Source organism: Gopherus flavomarginatus, chromosome 3 (genome assembly GCF_025201925.1).
Source record: "Gopherus flavomarginatus isolate rGopFla2 chromosome 3, rGopFla2.mat.asm, whole genome shotgun sequence".
Lineage (NCBI taxonomy): Eukaryota > Metazoa > Chordata > Testudines > Testudinidae > Gopherus > Gopherus flavomarginatus.
Window position 1 is genome coordinate 154,416,283 of NC_066619.1, and position 16,617 is coordinate 154,432,899.

The following is a 16,617-nucleotide window of genomic DNA, read 5'->3' on the forward strand; positions in this document are numbered from 1 at the left end:
ACCCACTTTATTGCTTGGCAAAATCATCACAACATTCCTGTGGTCAAGGGCTAACTTTCCACAGATGCAACTCTACTAAATCATCTACTGATGGGGAATTCTGAGTGCTAGAGCCTACACCCTTTTCCTCCTAGAAATATGATTCTACATATCTGAAAAGCAATATTCTCAGGGTTCTTGCAAACATCAAATGTCTAACCCATTAAACCACTTGGATAGCCTACCGAGGTAATCTAGATTCAATATCTGATGGAGTTAAGGCTATCAAGATCCAAGTACTAAGTATGTAACCTAAGTTCTTGCTATCCTTAATTAACACTGGAAAAGGACAACCAAAAAGAATGCCTACCTAAAACATCTCACTTCTAAGGAAAAACTCTAGGAAAGGATTGTCAGACTCATTCAGTGAAAATGCCCAATTATATTTTAATTATGTTCCATGGGTTGGGTCTTAAGAGTCTGGGCCATCTACTCATAACTTGCAGTACACCCAAGGAGGTTTGCACAGAGGTTGAGGATAATCTTTGGGCCTTATGCAATAACTAATACTTCAAAGGCATTTTCACTGCAGAGTTAACTCATGGTCTTGCTTGGATGTTACCTCTTCTGCTCAACTCCCATTCACACACACACACACACACACAGAGCCCTCTGACGTGGGTGTGGTAGTGCCTTTACAGGCTGTCTGGCCCATACTGTGGCATAGGCTGAAACCCAAGTGCCACTTACACTCAGGGTAGTAACTTGCCCTCTTTGCAGTGAGGACACATACTAAACCACTTAAGTGCTAGTAGTCCTCCAGTGCCTTCCCACAATTCCTCAAATGTGCCCAAAAGGAAGATAAGATCTCCCACAATTCACTGGAAAGAATAAGAGCAGCTCGGCTTACTGCAGCATTAAGAAAAGACAGTTACCTGTTCCGTAACTGGTGTTCTTCAAGAGGTGTTGCTCATGTCCATTCCAAATTAGATGTGCGTGCTCACCATGTGCACTGGTGCCGAAAATTTCTCCCTCAGCAGTATCCATAGGGGACCAGCTCTGGCACCCACTGGAGTGGTGCCCGCATGGTGCGATATGAGGAGTGCTGCCAGCTCTCCGCACCCTCAGTTCTTTCTTGCCAGAAATTCCGACAGTGGGGAAGGAAGGCAGGCAGGTCGTGGAATGGATATGAGCAACACATCTTGAAGAACACCCGTTGCAGAACAGGTAACTGTCTTTTCTTCTTTGAGTGCTTGCTCATGTCCATTCCACATTAGGTGACTCCAAGCAGTTCCCGTGGAGGCAGGTAGGAGTTCACGGCTGTGCAGACTGTAGTACATCTCTGCCGAACACAGCATCACCTCTGGACTGCTGAGTAATGGCATAATGAGACGTGAACATGTGGACCGAGGACCACGTCGTGGCTCTACAGATGTCCTGGATTGGGATGTGCGCCAGGAAGGCTGCCGAAGATGCTTGCACTCTAGTCGAATGCGCCCTGACGATCGGCGGTGGCAGGACCTTTGCTAGCTCGTAACAGGTCTTTATGCAAGAGGTGATCCAGTTGGAAATCCTCTGCGAAGAAACCGAAAGGCCCTTCATCCTATTTGCTGTAGCGATGAAGAGCTGGATCGATTTTTGGAAAGGCTTGGCACGCGCCAAATAAAAAGCCAAGGTCCTCCAGATGTCCAGCACGTGCAGATGCCTCTCCTCACTGGTCTTGTGCAGCTTGGGACAGAACACAGGCAGGAATATGTCCTGGCTCATGTAGAAGCAAGATACCACCTTTGGCAGGAAGGCTGGGTGGGGCCACAGCTGGACCTTGTCCTTATAAAACACTGTGTAAGGCAGTTCCAAGGTCAAGGCCTTTATCTCGGAGACTCATCTCATCAATGTCGCCACCACCAGGAAAGTGACCTTCCAGGACAAGTAGGAGAGTAGGAAGGGGAGCAGGAGCCCAGCAGCGGGAAAGGCAGGCTGGTGAGCCTGGAGAGGACCAGGTTAAGGTCCCTCTGCGGGACAAGAGCCTGTACCTGCACGTAAAGCCTCTCAAGGCCCCTCAGGAACCTGAAAGTCATGTCACGAGAAAAGACCATCTGACCTTCGATCGGCTGGTGAAACGCAGAGATGGTCACAAGGTGCACTCTGATGGAAGAATGTTCCAGACCCTGGTTCCTGAGCTGTAGTAAGTAGTCCAAGATGGACCGCACTGAAGTACATGAGGAAGAAATGCTGCGTTCCAATGCCCAGTGGGAAATGCATGGCTTCCTACTTCCCAGGAGGACCTGCTGGACCTCCTCTGAGCAGGTTGCTCCTCTGGGTTCAACCATGGAACATGCACACCAAGAGGTGTAGAGACTTGAGGTTGGGGTGTAGGAGCAAACTGTGATCCTGTGACAGTGGGTCTGGACAGTAGGGAAGGGGACAGGGAGAGGCCACCACCATGTTCATGAACATGCCGAACCAGTGCTGGCAAGGCCATGAAGAGGTGGTCACAATAACCTGTGCCTTGTTCCTCTTGATCTTTACTAGGACCCGGCTGACCAGAGGGATCAGAGAGATGCGTACATCAGACCCTGGACCATGACAGGGGAAGGCATTGGAGAGGGAGCATTTGCTCAGGCCCCGCCGGGAGCAAAACCAATAGCACTTTCTGTTTCGCCTGGTGGCAAATAGATCTATTGGGGAATACCCCACCTCTGGAAGATCATGCAGGCCACCTGTGGGTAGAGCGACCACTCATGGTGAGAGAAGTCCCTGCTGAGGTGATCTGGTATGGCGTTCCTGATGCCGGGGAGGGGACCAGCTTCCAGATGGATGCTGGGGCTGATGCAGAAGTCCCAGAGACGGAGAGCCTCTTGGCAGAGAGCCAACAAGCATACTCTTCCTTGCCTGTTGATATAAAATATCAAGGCTGTGTTCTTCGTCAGGATTCTCACCACTCTGCCCGATAGGTGTGGCAGGAAGACCCCGCAGCCAGCCGGACCACTCTGAACTCCCTGACATTTATGTGTAACATTGCCTCCTCCAGGGTTCACATCCCCTGGGTCCGGAGATGTCCAAGGTACGCCCCTCAACCGAGGTCCGAAGCATCCAACAGTAGCTCGAGAGATGGAGCAGGCCTGTTGAATTAAATTCCTTCCAGGACCTTCTTGTGATCAGTCCCGCACTACAGCGAGGTGAGACCCGCTGGGGAAATGGTGACAATCTTCTCCAAGTGGTCCCTGGATTGGGAATAGGTTGATGACAGCCATTGTTGCAGGGGCTGCATGTAGAGCCTGGCATGGCAGACCACGTATGTGCAAGCTGTCATGTGGCCGAGCAGGTGCAGGTACACTCTCGCTGTTGACAGGGGAAATGTGGACACTTCCATGATGAGGTCCGTCAGGGCCTGAAACCTGTTTAATGGCAGGAACTCTCTCGCCCACGTCAAGTCGAGAACGGCCCAGATGAATTCTATCTTTTGAACTGGAACTAACATGGACTTTTTGTGGGTGACCAGCAGTTCCAAGGAGCGGCAAGTGGCTTGTAGTACAGCGACATCATGTTGGACCTGAGCCCTGGAGCTGCCTTTGACCAGCCAATTGTCGAGGTATGGGTAAATTTGGAAACCCCAACGTCTGGTGACTACCGCCGTGCACTTTGTAAACACCTTTGGCGCTGTAAGCAGGCCGAACAGAAGGACTGCAAACTGGTAGTGGGCCGAACCCAGTGTAAAATGGAGAAAGCGTCCGCGTCCTGAGAAGATCGCTACGTGAAAGTATGCGTACTTCAGGTCAAGGGCGGCATACCAGTCTCTCAGATCCAGGGAGGGGATAATGGAGGCCAGGGAGACTATGGGAAACTTTACCTTCTTTAGGTATCTGTTGAGGTCTCACAGGTTCAGGATGGGACGCAGACCACCCTTGGCCTTTGGGATTCAGAAAATACCAGGAACAGAAATCCTTGTTCTGGTAAGGAGGCGGGAACTCCTCCACTGCCACCAGCCGTAAGAGCCCCATAACCTCCTGCTCAAGAAGACTCTTACGAGAAAGGTGCCTGAAGGGGAATGGGAAGGGGAGGTGGGAGGAAGGGTGGAAATAAATTGGAGTGTGTAACCATGTGCCACCGTACTGAGGACCCAGCGGTCCAAAGTTATCGCCGACCATGCTGAGAGGAAAAAGGAAAGGCGGTTACAAAAAATTGGTAGGTCGCCCTCACACATACCTCAAAATGAATTTTTAGCTCCTTGCTTGGAGCGGGTCTAGCCCGACTGGGCAGAGGGTGGGGGCAGGTGGCTTTTGCACCGTCTATAGCCATCGGGCTTTTTGTGAGGCGTGTCCAGCCGGGGCTGGCTCTCTTGCCCCTGGGGTAGTTGCAGTTTGAACCGCTTATGTGCAGAGCCCGGAAAGTAGAGCCCCAGGGTTTTTAGGGTGGTTCTGGAGTCCTTCAGCCCACGTAATTTGTTGTCTATCTGCTCCACAAACAGGGCCTGGCCATCAAAGGGGAGGTCCTGAATCAACTGCTGAGCCTTGGAGGACAACCGGGAGAGGAGCAGCCAGGAAGTTTGCTGCATGGAGATGGCGGACACCATGGTGTGGCCGGCGAAGTCTGTCGCATCAGACGCCGCTTGAAGGGCCACCCTGGCAGAAGCTGTGCCCTCGTCCAAGATTCCCTGGAATTCTTTACGGGAACCTTCCAAGAGGGCATTCTCGAACTTGGCCATGGCTTGCCACATATTAAAGTTGTAGTGGCCAAGGAGGGCCGGTTGCAGTGATCACAGGGCTTAAAGCCTGGGGAGCGAGGCATGCCCTGTCCCCTGGCTAAGATCCCAATGGGACTAACAAAACTCTAACGACTGCTAAGGGCTAACTAACTCAACTACTAACTACGTACACTAACTTTACAAGAACTCTAGTTCGTACAAATGAAGCCTAAGCAACGATAATAAGAGCAGCGAACATTCTGTGCACCATCACTGATGGCAGGAAGGAACTGAGGGTAAGGGCAGCCGGTGGCACCCCTTTTACCACGCCACGTGGGCACCACTCCAAAGGGTGCCGGAGCCACTCCCCTACCGATACCGCTGAGAGAAAAACTTCCAGCACCAGTGCATGTGGTGAGCACACACACCTAATGTGAAATGGACATGAGCAAGCACTCAAAGAACCACCATGGAATACATCCCAAAGTTCCAGAAGTCCTAGTGCCACTCATGAATGAGTACAGCACCAGAGTGGGCCTTGTAACTCAAGTATGGTTCGCACCCAGTGTAGTCTAACCAGCATGTTCCAGCCTGGGTTCTCATCACCAGGGTTAACTCTGTAGTAAAGATGCATCCTTAGGGTATATTTACATGGGAGAGACTCAAGAAAGTTAAGGCGAACCAAGTAAAGCTGTGAAGTCAATGCACAGAAATTAAAGCATGTTAAACCCCTATGAGGTGCTTAGTCTCTGGAATAAAGTAGCTGTGGTTCGTTGTGCTTTAATCCTCAAGGAGCTTTGTAGTGAGGCGGCCTGGCTCCCAGCCGCCCCCGAGAGGGACAAGCCCTTACAGATGCCAAAGTGGGCAGAGCCACAGGAGCCTGTGCCCACGCTCCAAAGGTCAAGGCACAGGGCAGGAAGTATAAAAGCCCAGCCCCAGGGCTCAGAAACCGCCTGGCCACCGGAGAGACCACACGCTGGTGCCTTAGCTCCCACTGGGGAGACTCCTGCCACCCGCGACCGACCCGAGGACTGGCTGTACCCGCGGAGCCTGGATGCTGACCAGGCGCTGGAAGAGCCCCTAGGCTGGCCTGTACAAAGGGACCCCGAGGAGCTGCCCAGTTTACCCCTCGCTCAGTATCCTGAGGAGCCCATGGTGTGGGACACCGCGGAAGACGCTGCAGAGATAGAGGTACCAGTAGAGAGGGAGATTGGAAGTAGCCTGGAGGCAGCCGACTCTAGTCTGGCTACAGCACACCCAGAGCCAATGTCAGTGTGTTGCGGCCAGGATCCCCACTGACACAGTAGCAGGCTGACTGTTGCTGTTAGGGCTCCAGGCTGGGATGCAGAGGAGTGGGAGGGCCTGCGTCCCCTCTGCCACCCCACTCACGGGTGGCAGTCTCCCCCTCGCCCTGACACTCAGGCCCAGGAGCCCAAGCTTAATATACTGAACTGTTTGCTCAGCCCTGCCTGAGGGTTTGAGCCCTGAATTGTTGTTTGTTGCCCTGCCCTGACCTAGGGCCCAGGCTTAAATTACTGAACTGTTTGCTCAGCCCCTGCCCGAGGGTCTGAGCCCCTGAACTATTGTTTGTGCCCCGCCCTGACCTAGGGCCTGGGCTTAATAGACTGAACTGTTTGCTCAGCCCCTGCCTGAGGGCCTGAGCCCTGAGCTGTCGTTTGTTGCCCCAGGTAGTGAGGCGGCCGGGCTCCTAGCAGCCCCAGAGAGGAGCGAACCCCGACAGCACACGTTTACACGCTCCATCTTCAGAAAGTTTTCTTTGAAATCATAAGGACCAGAAACTTACTCTAAAATTTTTTTTTTTTAAATCTGCAGAATCTGATTCTATTGTAGCAACCATCAGCATACTTTAAGCAGGCCAGATCCAGTCCATGGACTAAGTGATATCACTTTCTCTAGTGTCACTATGGGTACTTGTGTGTTTTTGATTTGTGTATATGATTTGCTGCGAGGACAACGTAATCTTTACTTTTCTCCCCAGAGATGCAGTGTCAGACATACCAACTTCAACAAGGCCAGCTGCAGAACTCAGGAAAAAAAACTCTCAAGAGAGATTACTGCAGTACAATTAAAGTGAGTCCCTCAAAATAGCTTTCTAAGCAAATATTTGTGACAGTTAGACACAGTCTGAATAAGCATAATTCAGACAGTTCACAGAACATGTACCTGGGGCTTGGACAGCTTGGTTTTGAAATAATACTTAGAACTTCGGCTTTTCATCTTCAAAGGACTTTATAAACATTCATTAATCTTTACAACATACCTTTGAAGTAAGCATCATTATCTCCATTTTACAGATGGAAAAATTGAAGTAGTGAGATTAAGGGGATGTCTACACTAGCCTGGCCAAGGTCAGCTGACTCAAGCTCACAGGGCTCAGGCTGCAGGAATACAAAACTGCAATGCAGACATTTGGGCTTGGCTGGAGCCCGGGCTCCTCCTCCTCACAGGGTCTCAGAGCCCGGGCTCCAGCCTCAGCCCAAATGTCTATACTGCTATTTTACAGCCCCACAGCTGGAGCCCCGTAAGCCCAAATCAGCTGCCCCAGGCCAGCTGTGGGTGTTTTACTGCAGGGTACTGCACATACCCAAGTGATTTGCCCAACTCCAAAGAGGAATTTTGTGCTAAATACAAATTAGAACTCAAGTTCCTGGCTCCCAGTCCCATTACTCATACTGTGCTTCTTTTTAAAGCGATGCACAAAAACACTAGACAGGCAGAACTAAACTCCAGATAATTAACCACTTTAGACTATCAAACATGAAGCATGCTGGGCTTCAAATTATACAGCTTTGCCAAAAATAGCCAAACGAACACTTCAATATTGGAGAAAATGTTAGGTCCTGTCTAGATGAAGTAAATAAGTGATATTTTAACACATACTAGACAACATGCTTTACTCAATGTGTTTTTAACCCTAGTGTTAAACCGTTTCTACCTGAGCTGCTAAGTGGCGTTTAAAAACATGTTAACCATAATGGGCTAGCTAACATGTTTTAAAACTCCATCTACTTTACTAATCTAGACAGTCTTTGAAGGTACAGTACCTCTTTCTACTTGTTGCAAAAGAGATGGAGATTTCATCTGCCATGGTGGTTAGCTGTGACAGTAATGTCATTTATTTCCAGTGCACCAAAATAACTTATGTTAGCCTGTCTCGCAATAACTAACATATCAGCATGGGGTAAATATTTTAATATCTTTTAAAAAATAAATCAATAGGTTTGGCATTTGGATGTGTTGTTTCCATGGCAATGAAGGTATATTTGAAGGACAGCAGGAAAGAAAAACTTTACATGCTCAAATCTATACTTAGGAATTTAACTTAAACATTTTTATTCATAGCACTGATGTGTGTCAACATTTCTACTCTGAAGAGAAAAGGTAAGTGAGCCAGGTGTTTTCAGCTTCCATTTAGTTCATTATAAGCCACTTTATTCTGCTTGCAAAGACAGAAATCTTAATTTTTTAGCTGTGCTCCTACATGCTAAATTAAATTGTTCCATCTGGCCATTTTAATCTGGATGTAGCAATTCAATGCAAGAAGTTAGAACCATTGTCTAACTTTACAAATCATTCATTCCTCTGGTTAGCCGTCACGCAGTATTTCTTGAGACAAATTTTTAAAAAGAAAAAAGGACACGGTGAAGCAGCAATCACTTGCTTCTTATGGCAGTCACCTTGGAGCTAGCTACCACAAAGTCCTCAGGTGCATGTTTCTAACATGCTGTCCCCAACAATGGGTCATGAAAAGTTCTTCAACTATGTTCAGTATGACTAGGTATCCAATAATCCAGATGTACTTAAGTTACACAGATAATATTTGATGTGTGGGTTTACTTACCAATAACTTTTAATAAAAGTGAACAGGAACATTAAACAGGATGGACTAAGCTGTTCCAAATATTATAGTAGTACCCAGCCAGACAACTCAAAGCAATAGTAGACTGTGGGTGCACTAATCTAGTCAAACACTATATCTTTATTGAACAAAAAATGATGGCAGTGTAAATATTGCTAGGTTACCACAGATTAAAAAAATAAATATATATAAAAAATCACAACTGCCAGAAATGTATATACATCCTCTAGCAAAGGCTACTCTGTGGGTTTGAAACAGAACTAGAGATAAATTACTTTCTCTCCCTAGTAACAATCATTGCAAATCATCCAGATTTTTATCCAAATCTGGAACCACAGAATTTAAAGTTTGGGAGAGCCATGGAATACATATGGTTGACCAGTTGTTCACCAAAGAAGCTTTTCTAGTTTATTTAGAAATCCAAGCTAACCTTAACTGGCCCACTTCTCCTATGGCACAAATACTTTCAAGTTAGGCATTTTTCTCAGCTTCCCGGAAAACCTGTTTTATACAGAATACAAACTTTAATATAAGCAATGGTTTCTAGTTGATGAAGAAACAAAAAAAGTATAACTAATTTATATCAATCTTTGGAGGCAACTTTCTTAAAAGAAATATCCATATTATAACACAGTGGGAAAAGATTATGGACAGAGAAATTACCCCAGAGAAATGAACTTTGATATGAAAAGGAGGACCAGCAACCTCAGTCTGTAGCACGATAAAATAAAATTTCTTTAAAGACACGGTTTAAATGGCACCCCATGGCAGTAAGGTTAAAAACAGAGAGTTAATAAAGATAAATGTTGGAGATACTGTGGTGACAGTGGTAATTTTATGCATATATGGTAGACGTGTCTAGCCATTAGAGAGTATCACGAAGCAATTCATAACCAAATATTACAAATTGTTGGATATCTGTTACTGAAAGATCCTCTGGCAAACTTCCTAGCAGAAAGAATTACACTCAAAGAAATGAAGAATTAATCTCTGATTGGCTAGTAGCCACCAGACTAGCAGTAGCCTTTCACTAGAAAGAGAAATAGTCCAAAACTACAGAAATGGTTCCAAAAACTATGTGAGGCTGTTGTTTTTTGGAAAAAACAACACATCCATTACATACCCAGCATAACAGAAGCCAATTAGATGCTTAGCTATTTGGTCACCATTTATTCAATATTCAAAGTATACTTGTCTGCAAAAACACAGCATCTCTGTCCAGTTTTCTTTAATATTAACATTAAATAGACGATACAAGTAGAATCAGTAGTTTCACTCAATTTGATAAAATCCACAGAAACAACACATCCTGGATGATGTAAAGAGGCTCACTCTAATATGTCTCTCAAACTTTTATATTGGTGACCTCTTTCACACAGCAAGCCTCTGGGTATGACTCCCCATTATACATTAAAAACACTTTTTTTATATTTAACACTATTATAAATGCTGGAGGCTAGGCAGAGGCTGACAGCTCACGAACCCGACATCATAATCTCAACCCCAAGTTTGAGAACCCCTGTTTACTTTGTTAAATAGAGAGATCTGATTTTATTAATGCACAATCTCTCTCTAAACAAAGCTATTGTTTCTGATATTTACATGGCAGTGATTTGTAAATTGCTAAAACTTCCTGAATAAATAGTTGTTAAAAAGGAACATCAAATGGCAAAATGTGACCTAAAATATACATTTTTAAAAGTTTTGAATGCATTTTAGAGGTCCTGCAATTGATCTTCTTTCACTTCCTCTCTGCATGCTGAAGCCCCGCCCCCAATCAGGTAGATTCCTACAGCACAATGGGAAGAGGCTAGTGGGAGCATCAGTATCTGAAGAGGCAGCAGCATTTAACAAAAATCTTAGGAGAGGGGAAGGTGATTCAGCTGTTTCCCTCACCCCTCTAAGAATCTTGGGCAACTCTGGAGAGTGGCGGGGACAATCCCACTCCCCAAAGACTAGGGGGACAACTGGGAGTCGGGCAGAGCCACCTGTGCACACCTAACAACCCACCCACATACATTAAATGATGGGGCACGTACATACACACACATGAATTGTAACATGTAATTTTCCTACCAACCCCTTTTTGGGGTAAAACTATTATTTATAAATAACAGAGAAAATTAAGCCACAAAACATGGAAGTGATGCCTACATTTCATTTCAATGGAGCAAGTGTGAGAAGAGCAACATTTCACCCCAAATCTTTCTGTAGGCTAGTATTATTTTTAATTCCGTATGTAGCTTCTTACCAAAAGCAGGGCTCTAGTTCTGTTATGGTCTGACTGGGAAAAGAGAGCAGAGGGGGAAGGATTTAGAGTTTCTGGAAACTGGACATCACTTGGAGTCTCAAGGCCTTCTTAGACTCATTGTGTTCGTAAAGGACCATACAGCAGTTCTACAGAAGAATGACCTCCTCAATCCTTGGCTAGGCCCGAGAGAGAGCGCGCGCACCTGTTCACCTCAGACATGGACAGTAACGCACATTTTTGCCCCCTCTAGATTTGTAGTACCACACACAAGTTGGGACTGGCTCTGTGAGTCACTCAGAAATGCCAGTTGGGATAAAATGATGCTGCCTACCTTGTGAGCAAAAAGAGAGACTGATGAAAGCATGTGACCCCTGTACTATACTTACTACACTGCTTGTGGATCCAGATCCCAAATAAATTATTTTTATTGCAATGGCAAGCTTGGCAGCAAGTGCTGTTTGATTCACTGATTCCACATGTAACAATCTCACCACGCATTAAGTCAGCAATTTAAATCATGTGGATTCAAAAGAAGATTCATTTAACATTTCGCGAGGACAAAGTCACATGAGTAACACGACATAGTCCTTGCACAAGTCTCCGACATTCACCATACATTACTATCAACTACAACACCTCAACAGCCACTCAGTCTGTTCTCAATGTCCTGGGTCAGTGCACTGACTGAAGGCAATCAAGACAGTCTACTACAAGTCTCAGATGTCAAGATGAATATTCAGTGTAAAATCTGCCCCCAGTTTTACCAAACAGAAACTGGACAGCGGGAAGCAGACCACTCAGTGAGCATATGGTGCAAAAGGCAACAGCAGTTTTGTTGTTTCATTTGTTTCTGGATTATCACAGTTTCAAGGGCAAGGTCTGTCTGTAGTTGGAGAAGTTCCCGATATAATCCAAAGCAGTCTAAAAAAAGTAGTTTGTGATTAGTTTGCTGAAGAACCATCCTTGAAAATTAAGAACTGATAAGGCGGGTTGACCATATGCACAGACCAAATGAACAATGTGCAAGACATGAAAAATGGATGAACAAAGAATAGCCAGAGGCTACATCTTTTCTCTAAATACAAAGTGTCTGACTAATTTGAAGCCTATCCTCCTTCCCTTTTGGCTGCTGGAAGCAGTATTGCCAACCCCAAGCATTCAAAATGGATGAGTCAAGTTAAAAAAAAACTCATGAGATTTTACAAATACACTACCCCAATATAACACCAACCGATATAACACTAATTTGGATATAACACGGTAAAGCAGCGCTCAGGGAGGGTGGGGCTGCGCGCTCCGGCGGATCAAATCAAGTTCGATATAATGCGGTTTCACCTGTAACACGGTAAGATTTTTTGGCTCCCGAGGACAGCGTTATATTGAGGTAGAGGTGTATAATATATTTTGGGCTCTTCATTTGCTGTTTGTTATTTGAGCCTTCAGTGTACACACAGATCACATTTTCAAGCTTTTTTCTCCAACCATGAAGTCTAGAAACATGCTTTATTTAAAAAAAAAGAAAGATGGGATTCTTCCATAATCTCCTCTCTTTATGTGCTGGGTTTTTATGTAAAACATCAAATATTGCAAGACATGACAAAACAAGTATCGACAACACTGCAGAAGGGGTATTCTCTCTCTCTGTAGTCCTGCTTCCTAACCTAAGAGTTTCCAGGCTGCTCAGGGAGGAGGTAGGACCTGCGCTAATCTACCCAGCCTCTGTTTTTTAAGGCACTAAAAAGTGTTTGTCTGTAGATGCATGAAGTTAGCACAGTACTGGTTTACATACACTCAGTTCATGTTCGGAAGGTTTTCACCATAACTCTCAGGGTCAGAAAATTCTATTTCGTGTGGTGACCACGAAAAAAAGAGATAGGTGTAGTAAATGCTTAGATTCTGCATAAATTTTGATAGCTCTCACTTGGAAAGCCTTCCTACTCAGACAACATGCGGGGTTCCTCAGACATCTGCCACTAAATCTCCATCCTGAGCAATATTAATAAATGTTCCTCGCTAACAGAGCACATTTCCACCAAAAGCAGAGAAGTTTATACCACACCATGAGGAAAGTATACATCAGTCCCATTTCAGAGGGAGGTTAAGTGATCCTGCCAATATCACACATAGATTAAAGCAGCAAAGCCTAGAAAATAACTCCGAATTCCCACCTCCCATATTCTGATCACTAAAATAGACTCTGGGATAGCCCCTTTGCTATTCCAGGCCTGGACTTTCTAATGAAGGGACACTCCCAGTTGCATCAAACTGTACAGCAGTTTTCAGAATAGCAATATACATTTGGACCCGGGTTGCAAAATCCCAAGTCATTTTCACCTATAACCCAATTAGTATTTGAATCCAGCTTTATAAAGATGACAAATGAATAGCCTACTGTATTCTCTTATTACTCTCCTTAAATATTTAGAAAAAATAGCGCACATGCATGATCGTTTTATTCTGCTTCCAGACTCAGTACGAAGTGTCAGTTTTACTTCCTTCTGTTTCCCATCAAGCAGTGGCATTAAACTGATGAAACAAACAGATGTAAGATATATGCCAAGAAAAAACAGCCAATGGAAACTTTTGATTTATGACATAAAGCTGTCAAAAACACATCCCAATATTTTGGAGAAGTGGCTTGAGAAGGGGAACATCTGTGGAAATGAACAGAATGCCAAACTATGCAAGTTACGAACAAGTTCACCTAGACATCCCTTCCATTCACCACTGTTTGTTGTTTTTACATTAATGTAATTCAAGGGTAAATGCTTTTTTATTCTAAACTGCAACTGGCAAAAGTCTGGTATTAATTTTTAATCCCTTGTATCCAGCATCCTTCCTATTACACACACACCTCTGGATACAGTCTAGTTGCTATTTATTGTTTCACCTGCCATAAAATAAAATGGCAACTGCAAGCCCTTTGATAAATGTCTTGAAAAGCTGCCATTTCCCGTAGCTGCTAATATCTGGTATAAACGTAACCATTGTATCTAAGGTAAAATGTCGCAGCTCTAAACTTCAAACAAGTTATTGTTTGGGGGACGGAAGATGTGCTGTTCCTCTTCTCAAGGCTAATAACATAGTATTCTTAACTAGAGACAGCAGCAACCAGAGTTTTCAACAATCTCGTCATTCAGGAATGCCTTTTACCCTTTCATGTGAGGTGCACATCTACTGTCACCAAGGCTTCAACCAGTTGTTGAGGTTACGGAAGACTTGCACCAGCTTGCACCTCTTCCTCATTCCCAACTATTTCCCTAGGACTTGTCAAATTTTGCAACCCACACAACAAGAATTAAGATTTTCCCCATAGATGGGTCCACCCTGTTGTAGTAGTGTTATTCAATGAGCCTTCTGGCTAATCCTTTACAATAACTATGTGATACTACAGTGAAAATACTCATTTGGCTTCCAAACATTTTCAGACAAACTCAATAACACTGCCTGCATCTGTAACTTTCACTCCATGCATCTGAAGAAGTGACTTTTTTACCCACGAAAGCTTATGTCCAAATAAATCTGTTAGTGTTTAAGATGCCAATGGACTCCTTGTTGTTTTTGTGGATACGGACTAACATGGCTACCCCCGATACTCAATCACACTGTATTTCATTCACAGCTCCTGCACACTTCAAAATAAGACAGCTTTCCAAATTCTCATTTGAAATGCTTCCTGGAGATTCTGCTGTTTGACCCCACTGTGCCAGGAAGGGAGCTTCATTTCCTGGTTTGAGCGCCTGCTATTGCCCACTTTAAACTGAAGACAATGCATGACCACATCTTTCTTTCTGGCTTGGTGCCCAAGACCTAGGTCAAGGAGGAATGTTATATTATGCAACCTGAAAAAAAAGGCTGGTCAGGATACTCAGAGTGTGTGTGTATATTCAGCAACTCCTGCTTCCCAGTTCCAGCCTGTTCAACTCCTACGTACACTTCGAAGTGAGCAAAAATGCTGCCAACGCTTGCAATTTTATTGCAAGTCTTCTGATGTTTTTCTTAAAGCCCCAACTCCTCAAAGTCATGTGATTCTGAAAACCTCAAATTTCAACGAAAGAAGTTAGTTTCTAGCCATCATAATTGCTAAGAAAAACGTGAATGTGTCAACTCTAAAGCCTCAAAAATTTTGAGGCAAATAAAAAAGAACCCTGCATTTATAATTTTTAAGCCAATTATGATTTTTTGAACACTTGGGGTTGGCAACACTGGCAAAGTAACAGATGTTATTTGTTACGGAAGCGCTTCTTAAATTTCTGCTAGGTGAATTCTAGACTTTGGCTGTGTTTTTCTGATGTAAAGCAAACCCCAAGTCTAGAATTCACCTAGCAGAAATTTAATGAACATTCAAATGTGAGAAAGAACAAGACTGTGTTACATAGAAAGAAGGAGCAGGTGTTGTCTTTAATACTGGGTTACTGAACATCTTATCTTAAAACAGGGCAGAAGGATGGCTTTGTGGTTAAGGAACTGGGATTTAGGAGATCCAGGTTCAACTCCTGGCTTGGCCATATGCTTCCTATGCAGCAAGTCACTTAGGCTATATTTACACTACAAGCTAGGGGTGTGATTTCCCTTGCTCATGTGCACATACCCATGCTAGCTCTCAATGAGCTAGCCCAAGTATAAACAGCAGTGCACTACAAACTTAGCAAGGTATGTACTTGACACAGCTAATGCTGCTACCATGGCTACACTGCTATTTATGTTTGTGCTTGCTCACTGAGAGCTAGTGTGAACGTGTACACGAGCAGGAGACTCAGACCCCCAGGCTGTAGTGTAGATTTAGCCTTAGTCTCTGTGTCTGTTTTCTAACCTGCAAAAGGAGGATTACACTTCCCTTACTTCTCAGAACACTGTCATCAATATTTGTGATATTCACAGTTACTATGGTAATAGGAGGTCACAAGTACCTAGATAGAGTTGTGGTATGAATAGGAATTTACAGGGTTTGCTGCAGCATTTCTTCACAGTGCAATGCAAACAAAGTGTGGCTTCTAAACCAGGAAATAGGCAAAGTTTGGATATGCTTACACCCTGAAATAAACGCATCCATGTCTTTACATGTGATCATTTCATGCACTTTTGACCTCTGGGGAACCTTCAGAGAGCAATGCAAGTCAGAGCTGGAATTACTGGATACTACTGTACCAAGTTCTACACACTGTAAAACACGGCTGAACTGACTCCCGGAAGAGCCTACTGGTTGTGACAGTGGCTTAACTTTATAAAGCTTTGTCCGCAGTAGCACAAACAGCAGCACTGAAGAAGGAGGAGCTCAGAGAAAGTGAAGCTGACAGGATGATTCAACAGGGAGGAGCTGGGATCAAAAAGGCAAAAAGACAGCAGGTTACAATGAAAACGGCTACAGTCTTACTTAGATCACCCAGACAAGCAGAAATGAAGGGGGTGGGTGTTATAGAGGAAGGGGGGGGGTGAAAAAATGGCCATATTACTTATTTATCTCCCTTAGAGTCTTCCACAGCTTTCTCCTCATGGCCTCCCCTACAAGAATATTATAACATTACTGATCAAATGGTTATTATGGCTATTTTTTAAAAGGTACCATATATTTCATCATTGTACATTAAGATGAAACAAGTGGCTATTCAGTTTCATAGACTTTAATTTATTACTTGATAGCAACAGACTAGCTACAGCTTTAAAAGGAAACCAGCAATAGCCTGTTCATTAATTAACACAAACTATACAAAGCCTAACAGGCAAGGGGCAGCCTGTGGGCCACAAGCGGCCTTCAACAGCAGCAGTCAATAGTGAGCAAAGCCTTTCAACAGTGCAGGTCTCTACACAGCAAATATTGCAGCG

At 44.6% G+C, this 16,617-nt stretch overlaps 1 protein-coding gene across 2 annotated transcripts in view; it reads right to left on the reverse strand.

The window, feature by feature from the left end:
• Nucleotides 1–16,617, reverse strand: part of MOB1B (MOB kinase activator 1B) — a 72,126-nt gene that overhangs the window by 38,204 nt on the left and 17,305 nt on the right. The window lies entirely within an intron of this gene.